The sequence below is a fragment of the Marmota monax genome, unplaced genomic scaffold, assembly GCF_021218885.2.
Source record: "Marmota monax isolate L192 unplaced genomic scaffold, Marmota_monax_Labrador192_F-V1.1 WCK01_AAM20220418_F8-fsc00165, whole genome shotgun sequence".
Lineage (NCBI taxonomy): Eukaryota > Metazoa > Chordata > Mammalia > Rodentia > Sciuridae > Marmota > Marmota monax.
This window is the reverse complement of record NW_026693851.1, coordinates 1,380,490-1,399,371: the sequence shown is the minus strand read 5'-3', so window position 1 is coordinate 1,399,371 and position 18,882 is coordinate 1,380,490.

The window sequence follows — 18,882 nt, the reverse complement described above, 5'->3', positions numbered from 1 at the left end:
AGGATATATATTATTAATAGTAGATACCATTGATAATATGGCCATTTAAAATATTAATATTGTCTAATATTAATTATTATTAGTTAACAATATTAGTTAATAGCCATAAAATGGCCATATTACCAAAATAATAAACACATTCAATACAATCCCCATCTGAATACCGACATACTTTACAAAACCAGAAAAAAATGGTTATAAAATTCATTTGGAAGAATAAAGAATCCAGAACAGTCAAAGCAATTCTAAGCCAAAAAAGCAATGCTGGAGGCATCACAATATCTGACTTCAAATTATATTGCAGAGCTATAGTAACAAAGACTGCATAATAGTGGCACAAAAACAGACACAAAGTCCAGTAGTACAGAATAGAAGACACAAAGAAACCCAGAGAGTCATGTGATCCTTTATAAAAACACACACTAGAGAAAAGACAACCTTTTTAGCAAATGGTGCATGAAACTGGTTATTCATAGGTAGAGTAGAAGAATTAAACTAGATTTTTATCTCTCACCCTGCATAAAAGTCAACTCAAAATGGATCAAAGACCTAGGAATTAGACCAGAAATTTTGAAATGTAAAAGAAAACATAAGGTCAATTTTCCAAACTAAAGATGCAGGCACAGGCTTCCTTGATAGTATTTTTCCTTAGCATTAGGAATCCTAAGAATTAATAAATGTGATGACATCAAACTAAAAAACTTTTGGACAGTAAAGGAAATAATTAAAAACATGAAGAGAACCTACAAAATGGGAGAAAATCTGTGCTAGATACTTTTCTAAATATATCAAGAATTCAAAAAATCTTATCACTAAAAACAACAACAACAAAAACCAATAAATAGGCAATTAAACTAAATGGATACTTTTAAAAAGAAAAAATACAAATGGCTAACAAATCTATGAAAAAATATTGTACATCTTTACTAGCAACTAGGAAAATGCAAATCAAAAACTACACTGAGATTTCATTTCACTTCAATTAGAATGGCAATCATCAAGAATACAGATGTGGGGGGAAAGTAACACATTTATACTGCTGGTGACATCGTAAATTACTATAACCACTATGGAGATCAGTATGGAGGATCCTCAAAAGACAAGGAATAAAACCACCATTTGACCCAACTATACCAATCCTTGGATTTATCCTAAAGAATTGGAGTCAGCATATACAGATACAAGCATAACAATGTTTACAGTAGAACAATACACAATAGTTAAATTACAGAACCAGCGTAGGTGTTCATCAATGGATGAATGAATCAGGAAATATGGTATATGTATAGAGTTTTACTCAGATATAAAGGACAAAATTATGTCATCTTCAGGAAAATGGATAGAATTTGAGAGCATTAAGTTTAATAAACCAAACTCAGAAAGTCAAGTGTTATATGTTTTCTCCCATATGTGGAAGCTAGAGAGAACAAAGGGGGAAAAATGTGAAGGTCATTTCATGAAAATAGAAGGAAGACCAATTGAGTAGAGAGGAAGGAGATGATGGAGGGAGGGAGAAGAGAAGAGAAAGGGGGAGGTAATAAGGAATGACACTGACCAAATTGTGGGATGGATGTGTGTGTGTGTGTGTGTGTGTGTTTGTGTGTATTGTGTGCATGTTCAAATATGTAATAGTGAATTTCATTATTATGCATAATTATAATACAGTAATAAAAACTAATAGTTACTAGTTATTTCTGGAGGATACAGTTTAAAGGGTAGAAAAGGAACATTCAATTTCTAATTTTTAGAATTTGCAACATAATGGACTTATAGATAATGTATACTTCATTGAATTATCTGAATTTTCTAAAATGTAGTATTTTGTGATTATTTTATAGTTCTTTTTCAAAACTCCTGTCCACAGTATCAAACTTCAAGCATCAAAACCATAAGGAATATTATCAACACACAGGCTACCTATTCCCACATATCACAATTCTATTGTAGTAAGTCTAAGTGGGGGAACCGAAACTTTGCATTTCTACCAAGGTGTCAGGTGATGCCAACACTGCTAGCCTGGGCTTTACCCTTCCAGTGCCACTGTTTGACATAGTAGGAATATTCTATATTTAAAATTATATATTTGAGTTATTGCTTTAAATGACATATTTTCCCAATTTAACTCATCTCTTTGATCTGTTCATCACATATATTTTATCCCTCTTTAGTGTCATAAATAATTCTGAAATAAGACTTCTTATAGCAGAAATTTCTATTTCTTTTGGATAATTTTGTGGAAGTGAAGTTACTGTGTCATTGATGATGAATGGTTATACTGTGCACAAAAGGCTAAAACTATTTATCAGAAGTATTGCACCAATGTATAACAGCAATATATGAGACCATCCACTTATCCCATACCTTCACATCTAAAGTCATATTTCACATACATTTAGGACTTGATTGAATATATATTTAAAGGAAATAGAAAAAAGAATACAAATAGCTTAAATCCAAATCTCATTAGCATTTTAAGTTTTATTTTTTTCCTCCCATAATCCTCAGTTTAATGTAAAATGATGTGTAGAATGAAGGGAATCTCTGAAATTTGGATGTATAACACCATGCCAGAATAATTTTGAGATTTATACCAACTTCTGAAATTGACAGATTCCCCCTATCCTTTGATTAGCATTGACTTCTTTTCCATATCTAGAGATTCCTACAATCATTAAGAGCCATGATTCATGGACAAAAAGAAAGGGAGTCATTCATATAACATAATAAATTTTGAAGGTAAATCAGGATTTTGACCCTTAGTTTTCCACTTATTATCTGGTAACCTTGAGCAACTTACTACAGCCTCTCTGTGCTTTAGCTTCCTCATGGAAGAGAGATTATCTAGATAACATTTCTTGTATCATTGGATCCCTGCCAGTACCGAGGTACCATATTTAATTCAGATATCACATAATAACATTCAAAATGGTACTTATCATTCTATTTCATCTTCCAGTGCTTGAAATACCAGTAGACACTCACAAATAAGAAAGTGAATAAATGAATGAATTTAGGAATAAACAAATAACTCCACCTCTAAAGCAAAATGAAACAAATTTTCATGCTCTGCTGTCAGGTCTTTGACTAGAAAGATGTGGCAGAATTTATTATTTTCCCTCAATTTCTTACTGCTCTCACCTGAGAAGTCTCTGTTCATGTCTTTTTCATAAGACACAGCAAAATCTTCTCTCTAACAGAGCCTAAGAAGGTGGGTATATGTGGTGGAGTGACTGGCAAGAGACCTCTCTAAGAAATGCCACCATATTTAACCAGTCTTTTTTTTTTTTTTTTTTTTGGACTTGCAGGGGACTATGTTTTGATGTGAATTCCGGTATTTCCCCCATAAGTGGCATTTTGAAGATGACAGCTCCAGCTGTCCACTCATCCTCCCTCCGATGACTCATGCCCAGCAGATGGTGCAAATAGCTTGGCACGGATTCGCTGGATCAGTGTTGGGGAAAAGCCTTGCCAGACTGCTGATGGTTTCTTTGAAGTTGTTCATTCTGGCTACAATGGATAGTAACAGCATATCCTTGGCCAAACAGAAAGAAATTGAAGTCTGAAAGAAAATCTGGAAACTGGGGCTTTGTACCCTTCGCAATAACTATATCTATTTTCTGCTACTAATATCTTTTGTAATATTAACACAACCTATTGGAGTTCTGTCATTCTCTCCCTTCAGATTCCCCAATGCCTGGAATTATAAAAAGATGATTAACACTGCTATTAATAATGCTAAAAGACATTAGAAAGAACAGTGGGTTAAAAGTCAAGGCACCCAGATTCTAGTCTCAGTTCTGCCTAGAACTTTCTCAGTAATCTAAACCAAAACATATGGTGTGCTTTGACATTTAGATTCTGCAACATTTACAGGAGGATGAAAATATCTTGTCTATGTCACAAGGTGATTTTGAAAAACATAAAATGATGAATTTGTAGATGTGAGGTAAATAAGTATTATGAAATTTTATAAAGTTTAACTATTATGATGAATACCACACTGACCCTTCTCCCACAGGTATGACGTTTAAATGAGCATGAGTTTTTACAGATATGCCTTCTCACCCCTCTGTTGGCTGTGTGAGACACAGACCAGAATTGAAGGACAATGGATATCATGAACCCAGGACTCTCACCAGCTCATATTCCAATCTGCAATATACCTTAGAACCATATCTACTCTACAATCGTATAAAATTTGCTTATACATTTTTTGATCTAAAAACTCTTGTGTAATATGAACAATTTAGGAAATTAGATGATTTTTTTAAATTCTCAACTTTGAAATATCAAACCAGTCATTACCAAACAAAATATCTTAAACACAACTTCATAAATATGATACTAGAAGCTACAGTTAAAGTTAATGAACACAATTTAAGTTAACAGATTATAGCATCTAGGACTAGAGCTTTTGTTCAATTAATCTCTGTATCCTCAACTCTGGTAGAAATTCACTTGAAATGGCACATCTGCTGGATATAGATATGCAATTCAGAAGTACAAGCCATATGGATTTTCCTGTATCAACCAATGTCTAACTTTACCTGATAGTCTTAGAAAGAGAATTACTAGAACCATTTCTTTTATTTTTAAGTGTATGAGTCTATTTCTCAGGCACATTTTAGAGTTCTTTTAAAAAGTATTCATAATTAATAGGATCCATAATTATATTTCCCTCTTTTAAACACAAACAAACAAAAAGTCTGGTTTACCAAGATAATTGTTGCAAACTAGTATTATGAGTTTAATTTTGGGCTGGGGTTGTGGCTCAGTGGTAGAACACTTGCCTGGCATATGTGAGGCACTAGGTTTGATTCTTAGCACCACATATCAATAAATAAAATAAAGGTCCATTGACAACTAAAATTTTTTTAAAGAGTTTATTCTTTTTTTTTTTCATTAAGAATGAGTTGTCAAAAAAAAAAGAATGAGTTGCCAGAAAGTCAGAGGACATTAAAGTCAAATGATGTATTAATCTTCAGCTAATTATTTTCAATAATTTAATTGACTTAAGACTTTTTTTTTTTTTTTTTTGGAACCAGTGATTAACCACTGAGGCACATCCCTAGCCATTTTTTTTTTTTTTTTTTGGAATTATATTTAGAGACAGGATCTCAACTGACTTGCTTAGGGCCTTGCTAAATTGCTGAGGCTGGCTTTGAATTCTCAGTCTGCCTTCCTCAGCCTCCTCAGCCTCTGGGATTACAGGTGTGAGCCACCTGGCCCAGCTAAGATTTCACTTCATACCATATAAGGTATAACTATCAAAATAATCAGTTCAAAAATAAAGGTAAAAAGTGGTTGTGCTTTACCTTGTCTTTTGAATGAAATTGAGCAGTTACACTAGACTTAGATTTAGTTTGTTTCTTCACAAAAATGGGTAAAAAGTTTTCTAAGGCAAATGTTTAAACTGAAAGAAGCCTTTTCTAGGTGTTCTTTAAAGTTTGATCAGGGGCCAGGCACAGTGGTGCAAGCCTGTAATCCAGCAGCTTGGGAGGCTGAGGCAGGAGGATCACAAATTCAAACTAGCCTCAGCAAATTAGTGAAGGCCTTGTCTCAAAATAAAAAAAAATAAAAACCATTGGGAATGTGGCTCAGTGGTTAAGCACTCCTGCATTCAATCCCTGCTGCCAAAAATAAATCAATAAATAAAGATTGGTCAGAAAAATGGATGGTACTCTAGATATTTTGAGGTCTCTCTGGAAATCCAGTTTTCTGGGTTAAAAGGAAAACTGCCAGCAGGATTCTCATCTGCCTGCATCATCACAGTGGGGATTCTGAGGAAGATGTCACCAAATTGAAGGCAAAACTCACATCCACCATCTGCCCATACCCCAATTCCTAAATAAATGCATGTCTTCTTTCCCCATTTTGAACCTTCAGTACAGACTCTAATTGGCAAAATGTAACCAGAATCCTGCAGGCAATGGAGTCCAGGAATTGTGGTTTCCGGGCTGCACAGAGGGAGCCCAAAACTCATGAGAATTTTCCTGAAACTTCCCCTCATCTCTCTTCATCTCAAACCAAAGGAGGCAAACCAAAGAGCACAAGACAGTTCTACTCTGAAGTCTCTTTGTACTGTCTCCTCAGTCACTGAGAACCCTTGTAAGAGCTCTAACTATGCCAGGAAAGAAATCCTCGTGAAGACAATTTAGCAGCAGCAGTGACAGCACATATTTATTCCCACACTAAAACCAGCAGCACAGACCCTTTCCTAGAGCACAGGATGCCTCCCTCTGTCAGGAATAGAAGGCTTTTATTATCTTTGAATGTACTGGACACCCACTTCACTGCAAAGAAGATCTCACATCATTTCTTAAATCCTCCCCCCAACTTTTTGTGATATATTTATTGATCACTCTATTTAATACCTATGAAAATTGAGATTTAAAATAGTTATGAGGAAATTGCACAAGTCCTAGGGCTCACTAGTGCCAGATGTACCCTAGATGTCTGAATCCAAAGCTTTTGTTCTTTGTGCTACAGACAGGTATGGTAAGATAGTATATTCTGGAGATAAAAAAATCACCCTATGAGAAAATAAGTGCTAAGAGAATTCAAAGTAATGCACAAAAGGAAGTTTGGATGAGCATAATCACCAATTCTTCTTCAATCAGGAACCACATTATTTTGTGAAAATTTGGCAATTTTAACAATCACAATTATACTAATCTCACAAAATGCATAGCATAAAAACCCAGAAAAGTTGATTTATGCTACAAATCTGCCAAATAAATTCATATTATGATTTGGTTTAGGGCTGGGGTTGTAGCTCAGTGGGAAAGCACCTGCCTAGCCTATGTGAGGCACTGGGTTCAATACTCAGCACCACATAAAAATAAATAAAACATAAGTATTGTGTCCATTTACAACTAAAAAAAAAATTAAAAAAAATATTTGGTAACTTGTTTTTATTATCAAAGAGAATTTAGAATATATATCTTTAAAACTTGTTTGTTTTAAACTCCCTTGACATTTAACAGGAACCTGCTGGCTTGAAAGCACAAAGATTTAAACTCAAGTTAAAAATGCTTCTCAGAGACTTCAATTAACCAGTATCAATTGATTTCTCCTAGATCTAACCATCAGGAAAAAAAAAAAAACACACACACACACACACAATAAAATGTTTTAGCATGGACTGTCCATTTGTTGCTGCATGCATTTGAGAATGTAATGGCTCAATTTATTTTACCCACAAATTAATGAAGCTCAACTTTTATAAAGAGGACTCTAATTCCCTCTAGTATTTTCATCATGAATTTAGTGACAGAACAATTTTGCAATACTTCATACGTAATTTAGTAAACCAAAATGCAAAATCTGGCATCTTAAGGATTCTCTTTACTTAGAGAAATGTTAAATATATATACTGAAAAAAAATTAAGGCAAGACAACCCCATTCCCAAATTTATCAAATCTGACAAAAAAAGTAAAATTTTCTTTTTGTTTCCAGAATGCTAAAAATAGGTAACATAAAGTTGGAGAAGAAATTTACTAAAATGAAGAACATTAATAAGTTTGTCTTATGCTTCTAAAGTATTAGACATGAAATTTGTCAAAAAATATACTCAAGATCTTACATATTCCTTACTTAAAATTTAATCAATAAAGAGTTAAAATTATTAACACAAATATTTCTCTCTTACTTGGAATTTTGCACGAAGTCTTAGATTGATACTAGAGAAAGACAACAAGACTGATCTAAAAGGAAGAACTTTATTAAGGATGCTTTTTTTGAATGGTCCAAGTATATAATAAACTACAACATATGCTAAAATATTATTTTTGAATTAATAATTTGCAGGGATTTTACATTGGGATTGAATGGTTTCTCTGTCTCCGATCTGGATAAAGAATACCAAAATGAAGTTATTTTAGATTTTGATATTTAATTAGTCCATATGTTAGAGTTTTTTAAATGGGTTTCCATTTAAAAATGCAAGGGTGTTAACTTGGCTATAATTTAGTCAGACTTTCATTTGAATTTGCAACAGAGTGGCCTTATATTTCACATTCCATAGAAACATATGCTCCAGAGACTTATGCATCACCTTTGGGATCTTATGGGGCCAGTAAATAATACTCTCTTCTGCTAGGCTTGGTTCAGAACTGACTAAAAATAAAGCAAAGAAGCCTGGTGTGGTGGCGCACTCCTGTGATCCCAGTGGTTGGGGAGGCTAATACAGGAGGATCATGAATTCAAAGCCAGCCCTCAGCAAAAGCAAGGTGCTAAGTAACTTGGTGAGACCCTGTCTCTAAATAAAATACAGAATAGGCTGGGGATGTGTCTCAGTGGTTGAGTGCCCCTGAGTTCAATCCTTGGTGTATGAGTGTGTATATATATATTATTTTTTTAAGTAAAGCATAGGAAGTAAATGGAGACTTAAATAACAGCTTTATTACTGATAAAGCAGATTAGAAAAATGTGGCATTAAGTCTGCACCTAAAACCTTCTCAACACTCCATCCTTAAAACAGACAGACACACCCAGTGACACACAGGACTGCAGGCTTTTCACATCCCTAGGAGTTCATCTAAATGCATGAGAGCAAAAAACAACGGTGGAGGAAATTACTCCTAAAAGTAGAAAAAGGTCATGCTGACTTTTCCCAACCTGTAATCAGCAAGGTAAAGTGAGTGATGGGCCAGGAAGAAACACTAGGACTAGGCTAGCAGAACCTTATATGTGGAAAAATGAGGAGTAATACAGTGTCCCTTACCCTCAAATTCACATGGAAATAATGACAGAGTATGGCTTCCAGTCTGGTAGTCTGCATTCATCTTCCTTTGCTTATAGATATATGTGTGTCTTTTCTGGCAGTTAGTACATACAAATATATGCATACCATTTTTATAAAAAAACTGTTTTTCTCCTTTTAGTACTTTGTGGCCCATAGTAAATGCATGTAGTACTCTCTTATCTATGAAGTATTTTCACCTAACAATAGGAATGGATAGATATAGATTGTGTGTGTGTGTGTGTGTGTGTGTGTGTGTGTGTATGTATGTACCAGAGAGAGAGAAACAGCCTCCAGGAAATACAGCATTTGGTCTAATCTTCTTATGCATCATGAAATAACAAAAAATCGTTATAGCTCCCTATAACAGATATTAATGAAATTAGCATCTATGTAATTGTGTTTCTGAATTACACTGGTTGTTTGCCCTCTTTAAGTTGCTTTATGTATCACAACATATAGCCCTGGATGCAGACTGCAGTTTTCTATGCCTTTTGGTGCCTGCTATTTCCCCATCTCATCTGGTTGTACATTTTGATTGTGCCATCATTGTGGATAATCAGGCTCACATGACAATGATAGCACAAAGAATTAGGATTTTTCCATTTGTAAAGATCTAAAAGTCATGATTAAATATTTGGGAAAAAAGCTAAAACTACTTTTGAATAATCACTATTGTGATGGGGTAATGGAGTTCTAACTTACCAGTTTTAAAAAATGCAAAATGAGTTATATAACCTCTTTAATTATGTAGAGCATTTTAAAATATGCAAAATTAAATTTTAAATGATTATTCAGTAACATCAAATATTCTTTATAAAATCACCATTTAATCATTGTTCATAGTTGCCTAACCTATTGCAATGCAAAATGGTATTGAAAGAATGGCCTAAACTTGTAGTTTAACTTATTACGTTCCTCAGGGGCCACAGAGCATACTGTGAACCAAAATGGTCAGAGAGAATAAAATTGATATTAGCATTTTCCTGTTTGTCTCTATTAATATTGCGTTACAAAATAATCACAGTATTTCTCTACTTTTCATTAACGTAGAATCCCATGGCAGTGGAATTCAGCAGCAATTTAGTCTTGGTTACTGAACACCAGACCAATCACAATTAACAGGTTATGTCCTATCTATCTGTAGTTCCATTTTCATCACTTACTTCCCCTAACCTGCGAGTGGACAATTGGAAAATGATGGTGTACTACTTCATTGCCTCTACCTAATAGACCTTACCATAGTAGGCCTCTGCTCTATGGATAAACACAGCTCTTTAAACACAGATGAAGATTGAGACCCAGAGAATACAGGCAACTAGTCAAATTCAAAATGCATCTCTTTCAAACTCTTTTGTTCTAATTTCACATTTTTCCACTTCTTTCCCCTAAATTTTTTTCTGATTTGTGTATCTAAATCTGGGCCTTAGTTTGCCTCCAAAATCTAAACTAACCCAAACAAAAATCATTCACCTTCCAAAATTTTCCATAGAAAGAAGTATCAAATCTAGTACATTCATTTTGCAGGATTTTTATCATTTCTGCTTCTGCCTTCTAGTCAATATGCTTTGTTCTCTGTTTTTCTAGTCTTTTTTTTTTAATTTTTTATTGTGGGTTGTTCAAAGCATTACAAATTTCTTGAAATATCATATTCCACACTTTGATTCAAGTGGGTTATGAACTCCCACCTTCACCCCATACACAGATTGCAGAATCACATCAGTTACACATCCATTGATTTACAAATTGCCATACTAGTGTCTGTTGTGCTCCGCTGCCTTTCCCATCATCCACCCCCCCCTCCCCACCTCTCCCCTCCCCTCCCCTCCTCTCTCTCTACCTCCTCCACTGTATAACCCTGAGGGTCTCCTTCCATTACCATGCAATTTCCCTTCTCTCTCCCTTTCCCTCCCACCTCTCATCCCTGTTAAATGTTAATCTTCTTCTCCTGCTCTTCGTCCCTACTCTGTTCTTAGTTACTCTCCTTATATCAAAGAAGACATTTGGCATTTGTTTTTTAGGGATTGGCTAGCTTCACTTAGCATAATCTGCTCTAATGCCATCCATTTCCCTGTAAATTCTATGATTTTGTCATTTTTTAATGCAGAGTAATACTCCATTGTGTATAAATGCCACATTTTTTTTTATCCATTCGTCTATTGAAGGGCATCTAGGTTGGTTCCACAGTCTTGCTATTGTGAACTGTGCTGCTATGAACATCGATGTAGCAGTGTCCCTGTAGCATGCTCTTTTTAGGTCTTTAGGGAATAGACCAAGAAGGGGAATAGCTGGGTCAAATGGTGGCTCCATTCCCAGCTTTCCAAGAAATCTCCATACTGCTTTCCAAATTGGCTGCACCAATCTGCAGTCCCACCAGCAATGTACAAGTGTACCCTTTTCCCCACATCCTCGCCAGCACTTGTTGTTGTTTGACTTCCTAATGGCTGCCAATCTTACTGGAGTGAGATGGTATCTTAGGGTGGTTTTGATTTGCATTTCTCTGACAGCTAGAGATGTTGAGCATTTTTTCATGTACTTGTTGATTGACTGTATGTCCTCCTCTGAGAAGTGTCTGTTCAGGTCCTTGGCCCATTTGTTGATTGGGTTGTTTGTTCTCTTATTGTCTAATTTTTTGAGTTCTTTGTATACTCTGGATATTAGGGCTCTATCTGAAGTGTGAGGAGTAAAGATTCGTTCCCAGGATGTAGGCTCCCTATTTAACTCTCGTATTGTTTCTTTGGCTGAGAAAAAACTTTTTAGTTTGAGTAAGTCCCATTTGTTGATTCTAGTTATTAACTTTTGTGCTATGGGTGTCGTATTGAGGAATTTGGAGCCCGAACCCACAGTATGTAGATCGTAGCCAACTTTTTCTTCTATCAGACGGCGTGTCTCTGATTTGATATCAAGCTCCTTGATCCATTTTGAATTCACTTTTGTGCATGGCGAGAGAAAGGGATTCAGTTTCATTTTGTTGCATATGGATTTCCAGTTTTCCCAGCACCATTTGTTGAAGATGCTATCCTTCCTCCATTGCATGCTTTTAGCCCCTTTATCAAATATAAGGTAGTTGTAGTTTTGTGGATTGGTTTCTGTGTCCTCTATTCTGTACCATTGGTCCACCCGCCTGTTTTGGTACCAGTACCATGCTGTTTTTGTTACTATTGCTCTGTAGTATAGTTTGGAGTCTGGTATCGCTATACCGCCTGATTCACACTTCCTGCTTAGCATTGTTTTTGCTATTCTGGGTCTTTTATTTTTCCATATGAATTTCATGATTGCTTTCTCTATTTCTACAAGAAATGCCGTTGGGATTTTGATTGGCATTGCATTAAACCTATAGAGAACTTTTGGTAATATCGCCATTTTGATGATGTTAGTTCTGCCTATCCATGAACAGGGTATATTTTTCCATCTTCTAAGATCTTCTTCTATTTCTCTCTTTAGGGTTCTGTAGTTTTCATTGTATAAGTCTTTCACCTCTTTTGTTAGGTTGATTCCCAAGTATTTTATTTTTTTTGAAGATATTTTGAATGGAGTGGTTGTCCTCATTTCCATTTCAGAGGATTTGTCGCTGATATACAGGAATGCCTTTGATTTATGCGTGTTGATTTTATATCCTGCCACTTTGCTGAATTCATTTATTAGCTCTAATAGTTTCTTTGTAGAGCCTTTTGGGTCTGCTAGGTATAGAATCATATCATCTGCAAATAGTGATAATTTAAGTTCTTCTTTTCCTATTTTTATGCCTTTAATTTCTTTCGTCTGTCTAATTGCTCTGGCCAGTGTTTCGAGAACTATGTTGAAGAGAAGTGGAGAGAGAGGGCATCCCTGTCTTGTTCCAGATTTTAGAGGGAATGCCTTCAGTTTTTCTCCATTCAGAATGATGCTAGCCTGAGGCTTAGCATAGATTGCTTTTACAATATTGAGGTATGTTCCTGTTATCCCTACTTTTTCTAGAGTTTTGAACATAAAGGGATGCTGTACTTTGTCGAATGCTTTTTCCGCATCTATCGAGATGATCATATGGTTCTTATTTTTAAGTCTATTGATGTGGTGAATAACATTTATTGATTTCCGTATATTGAACCAGCCTTGCATCCCAGGGATGAATCCTACTTGATCATGGTGTACAATTTTTTTGATACGTTTTTGTATCCGATTCGCCAGAATTTTATTGAGGATTTTTGCATCTAGGTTCATTAGAGATATTGGTCTGTAGTTTTCTTTCTTTGAAGTGTCTTTGTCTGGTTTAGGTATCAGGGTGATGTTGGCCTCATAGAATGAATTTGGAAGTTCTCCCTCCTTTTCTATTTCCTGAAGTAGCTTGAAAAGTATTGGTATTAGTTCTTCTTTAAAGGTTTTGTAAAATTCTGCTATATACCCATCCGGACCTGGGCTTTTCTTAGTTGGTAGTCTTTTTATGGTTTCTTCTATTTCCTCAATTGATATTGGTCTGTTTAGGTTTTCTATATCCTCCTGACTCAATCTGGGCAGATCATATGACTTAAGAAATTTATCTATGCCTTCACTATCTTCTAATGTATTGGAGTATAAGGATTCAAAATAGTTTTTGATTATCTTCTGTATTTCTGAAGTGTCTGTTGTGATATTGCCTTTTTCATCCCGTATGCTAGTAATTTGAGTTCTCTCTCTTCTTCTCTTCGCTAGCATCGCTAAGGGTCTGTCGATTTTGTTTATTTTTTCAAAGAACCAACTTTTAGTTTTGTCAATTTTTTCAATTGTTTCTTTTGTTTCGATTTCATTAATTTCAGCTCTGATTTTAATTATTTCTTGCCTTCTACTTCTTTTGCTGTTGTTTTGCTCTTCTTTTTCTAGGATTTTGAGATGAAGTATGAGATCATTTATTTGTTGGTTTTTTCTTTTTTTAAGGAATGAACTCCAAGCAATGAATTTTCCTCTTAGAACTGCTTTCAATGTGTCCCATAGATTCCGATATGTTGTGTCTGTGTTTTCATTTATCTCTAAGAATTTTTTAATTTCCTCCTTGATGTCTTCTATAACCCATTGATCATTCAGTAACCTATTGTTCATTCTCCAAGTGATGTATGCTTTTTCCTTCCTTCTTTTATCGTTCATTTTGAGTTTCATTCCATTATGATCAGATAAGATGCATGGTATTATCTCTACTCCTTTATATTGTCTAAGAGTTGCCCTGTGACATAATATATGATCTGTTTTTGAGAAGGATCCATGTGCTGCTGAGAAAAAAGTGTAACTGCTTGATGTTGGGTGGTATACTCTATATATGTCAATTAGGTCTAGGTTATTAATAGTGTTATTGAGTTCTATAGTTTCCTTATTCAACTTTTGTTTGGAAGATCTGTCCAGTGGCGAGAGAGGTGTGTTGAAGTCTCCCATGATTATGGAGTGGTGGTCTATTAGACTCTTGAACTTGAGAAGAGTTTGTTTGACGAACATAGCTGCACCATTGTTTGGGGCATAAATATTTATGATTGTTATGTCTTGTTGGTGTATGGTTCCCTTAAGCAGTATGTAGTGTCCCTCTTTATCCCTTTTGATTAACTTTGGCTTGAAATCTATTTTATTTGATATGAGTATGGACACTCCTGCTTGTTTCCGAAGTCCATATGAGTGATATGATTTTTCCCAACCTTTCACCTTCAGCCTATGTATGTCTTTTCCTATCAAATGCGTCTCCTGTAGGCAGCATATTGTTGGGTCTTGTTTTGTGATCCATTCTACTAGCCTGTGTCTCTTGATTGGTGAGTTTAAGCCTTAACATTTAGGGTTATTATTGAGATATGGGTTGTTCTTCCAGCCATATTTGTTTATTTCTGTTACTAAACATGGTTTGTTTTCCTCTTTGATTTTCCCCCCCCCCTTTACTGTCCTACCTCCCACTGTTGGTTTTCATTGTTATTTTCCATTTCCTCTTCCTGTAATGCTTTGGCGAGGATGTTTTGAAGAGATGGTTTTCTAGCTGCGAATTCTTTAAACTTTTGTTTATCGTGGAAGGTTTTAATTTCATCCTCCATCCTGAAGCTTAATTTCGCTGGATACACAATTCTTGGTTGGAACCCATTTTCTTTCAGTGTTTGAAATATGTTATTCCAGGATCTTCTAGCTTTCAGAGTCTGTGTTGAAAGATCAGCTGTTATCCTGATTGGCTTACCCCTAAATGTAATCTGCTTCCTTTCTCTTGTAGCTTTTAAAATTCTCTCCTTATTCTGTATGTTGGGCATCTTCATTATAATGTGTCTAGGTGTGGATCTCTTATGATTTTGCACATTCGGCGTCCTGTAGGCTTCTAGGATTTGGGATTCTGTCTCATTCTTCAAGTCTGGGAAGTTTTCTCGTATTATTTCATTGAATAGACTGCTCATTCCTTTGGTGTGGAGCTCTGTACCTTCCTGTATCCCAATGACTCTTAAGTTTGGTCTCTTAATGTTATCCCATATTTCTTGGATGTTCTGCTCATGGTTTCTTAACAGTCTTGCTGAGCTGTCTATGTTCTTTTCCAGTTGAAATACTTTGTCTTCATTGTCTGATGTTCTATCTTCTAAGTGTTCTACTCTGCTGGTAGTATTCTCCATTGAGTTTTTAAGTTGGTTTATTGCTTCCTGCATTTCTAGGATTTCTGATTGCTTGTTTTTTATAACCTCTATCTCCCTGTATAGTTGATCCTTTGCTTCCTGGATTTGTTTGCGTAATTCGTTGTCGAAGTGATCTTTCATTGTCTCATTTTGCTGTTTAATGTCTTCCTTGATACTCCAGATCATCTGAAGCATGTATATCCTGAATTCTTTATCTGACATTCCATCTGCTGCAGCCGTTACCTCTTCTAAAGTTGCGTTGACCTGCATTGCTTGTGGTCCTTTCTTTCCTTGTCTTTTCATACTGCTTGCGTATCTTTCCTGCAGGTGCGGGCGGCGGCTCTGCTCTCTCCTTATTCCAATTGGGGTGTCGTGGCTACCACGCCGGCAGGTCACTGGGCCTGTTCTGGGAGCTGGCGGCGGCTCTGTTCTGCCCTACTCCAATTGGGGTGACGAGTGTACCACGCCGGCAGGCCACCGGGCCTGATCCGCCGGTCGGTTGCAGGTTTGCCTACCCTGCAGGCGCGGGCGGCGGCTCTACTCTGCCCCTACTCCAAATGGGGTGACGTGTCTGTCGTACTGGCAAGCCACTGGGCCTGTCCCGCTGGTCGGTCGCAGATCTGCCCACCTTTCGGGCACGGGTGGAGGCTCTGCTCTGCCCCTACTCCAATTGGGGTGTCGTGACTACCCCGCCTACAGGACGCTGGGCCTGTTCCTGGCACGGGCGGCGACTCTGCTCTGCCACTACTCCAATTAGGGTGGTGTTTGTACCACGCCGGCAGGCTCCTGGGCCTAATCCGCCGGTCTGTTGTAGGTCTGCCTACCTTGGAGGCGCGGGCGGCGGATCTGCCCTGCCCCTCCTACCACGCCTGCGGACCCCTGGGCCTGATCTGCAGGTTGATCACTGGTCTGCTCACCCTGCGGGCACGGGTGGCGGTTCCGCTCCGCCCCCACTCCAATTGGGGTCACGTGACCACCACACCGGCAGGGCCTGATCCGGGCGTGGGAGAAGGATCTGCTCTGCCCCTACTCCAGTTGGGGTGACGTGTGTACCACACTGGCAGGCCACTGGGCCTGACCCGCCAGGCTGTCACAGGTCTGTTTACCTTGCAAGCGCGAACGGCGGCTCTGCCCTGCCCCTCCTACCACGCCCATGTACCACTGGGTCGCGGGTCTGCCCACCTTGTGGGTGCGGGTGGCGGCTCCGCTCCAACCCCTCTCCAATTGGGGTCACGCAGTCACTACGCTGGCGAGCCGCTGGGCCTGCTCCGGGCGCTGGCGGCGGCCCGGCTTCTCCCCTCTGGCTCGAGGACAAATTGAGGAGACTCGGGTGACTGTGCCTCACCCCCCCCTACCAGGAGACCAACTGCTTATGTCACCGCTGGTATTGATGAAGTTCTCTCCTCCGCCGCTTTCTGCTGACATCAGATCTCTGCCATGTTGGTATCCTATGCGAATGGCAGCATTTCGTTCCCCTTGCCGGGCAACCAAAGCAACGGGTGAGTCCTGACCGGCCCTCAGCAGGACCCGGACCGAGACGCAGTTTCCGCGGGCTCCTAGCCCCGGTCCAGGGAAGTTCCGGGAGCCGGAACTCGGCCGCTCCGTGCTCGGTGTAAGCTCCTATAAGTGTAAGCTCCAAGAAGCAGTCCCCGCGGGCTCAGTTCCGGGAGCCGGAATTCGGCTGCTTAGTGCTTGGTGTATGCTCTGATAGGAGCAGGGTCCAAGAAGCAGCCTCTGCAGGCTCCGCATCCCTGGGCCAAGGCGGTTCCGGGACGGTTCCGGGAGCCGGAACTCGGCCGCCCCGCGCTCGGTGTTCGCTCCGATAAGATCAGATTCTAAGAAGCACCCAGGCGCTGAACCCTAGCAATCTGTCTGCAAGCCGCAGGCGAATTGCAGCCTGAAATTACCTGTTCTATGGCTGAATGAGCTGCAGTCAGTCGAAAACAGGGAAGGTGACGTCAGTTTACCAACATGGTGGCTACTGGCCTCCTCTGTGGTCTGACCGGTGTGGAGAACCGAGATGGACCGCTTCCTTCCCCCGTCTCGAACCCAGAATTCAGCCCTGAGTACGGTGCTTGCGCGGCTGGCAGAAACTGCAGCGCTGTAACCCTGCGTCTCTATCCCAGCGCGCGCTGCAGACTCTAGCCACAGGGCGATTTGCTGAATAAGCAGTGTTACCCTCCGTGCGACAAACCTCTCGCGTTTGAGTCCCCGTAGCCGATCCTCATGCGATGGAAATCCTTCCTCCAGGTTCCGGAGCACCCCACTATTGCTGGAAATTCCTAACAAGATATCCTTTAGCCGTCCTGACTTGTCATACTCCCACACAGTGAAGCAGCACACGGGGGCAATGCACTCCCCTCGCCGCCATCTTCCTTCTCCTGTTTTTCTAGTCTTTAGAGACTTTGTTGACAATTTCTGTGGCGTAATAAAATCTTTGCCCAGCATAATGTGATAACAAAGTAGAGACATATTATGCCATGTTATATTTTAAAATGTTTTCTTTCCTCAGTATTTCACAAAGAAAAAATTGTGAAGCTTTCTTTTCTCACCTATATGGTTATACCCCTTCAATGAAATTATCATGAGATCATTCTTTCAGTGTGTATATTAAGGATCCACTCTGATAGCTGAATTCAGATAATTTGCCACTGACCCCTGACTCAAAGAAGCAAAATAGTAAGAATGGACCAAATGGATCACACCTCCATTTCCAGGCACAAGGTTGCTTTCTTCTTCTCCAGAAAGCAGCACAGATAATTAATGCTCTGCTAAATAATAACATACACAAAACAGTGGCTAGTTGTCCAACTAAAAGGGAATAATTATGTAATTTTCTGTTCACAGATCTGTCAATGATCTATATTGTATTGGGAATCTTGATTGTCCTAAATTAAGAAATCTATACCCTGGGTGGGTTAAGAATGAAAAAAGAATCTCTCAAGGGAAATATTTCTTTTGAATCAAAAATATTTTATTCAATGCAAAACAAATAATAAATAAAATTCTTTTTACCTCCACCTTCTTGGCCAGTACTGAGAAAATCCATGGCAACTAGTTTCAAGCCACCAAAATAAGGATGCCCCAGAGAAACCTACAATGGATGTTATCTCTTTAGAGAACTGCATTTTCTTCTATAATTATGGTATAAAACAGAGCATTCACCATAGGTAGGACACATAGAACACAAGCTACAGTTTAGGACCCAAGGCTTAAAAGGTCTAAAACATTTCTACCTCAACAGTCCCTATTTTCTCTAATCACTTTCTTATAAATAACTATATCCATATGTTCTTTTCAAGAAATCATGTAAAAGCACCACGTATTTCTGCTGAGAACAGCTTGACAGTACCAATACTTACTTTCTTCAAGGCAAAAGGACATATGTTTAATAAAATTAGTTGGAAAATTTTCTTCATAAATAAATGCAAAGTCTTATGAAGACCCTTGAAATGCTCATTTCACACTCACTTTTAAAACTAACTAATGATTTGACTAATGATAAATGGCTCCATCATAAAAAAAAAAAGCAACATTATGGTACTTCTTCCAAACAAGCAAGT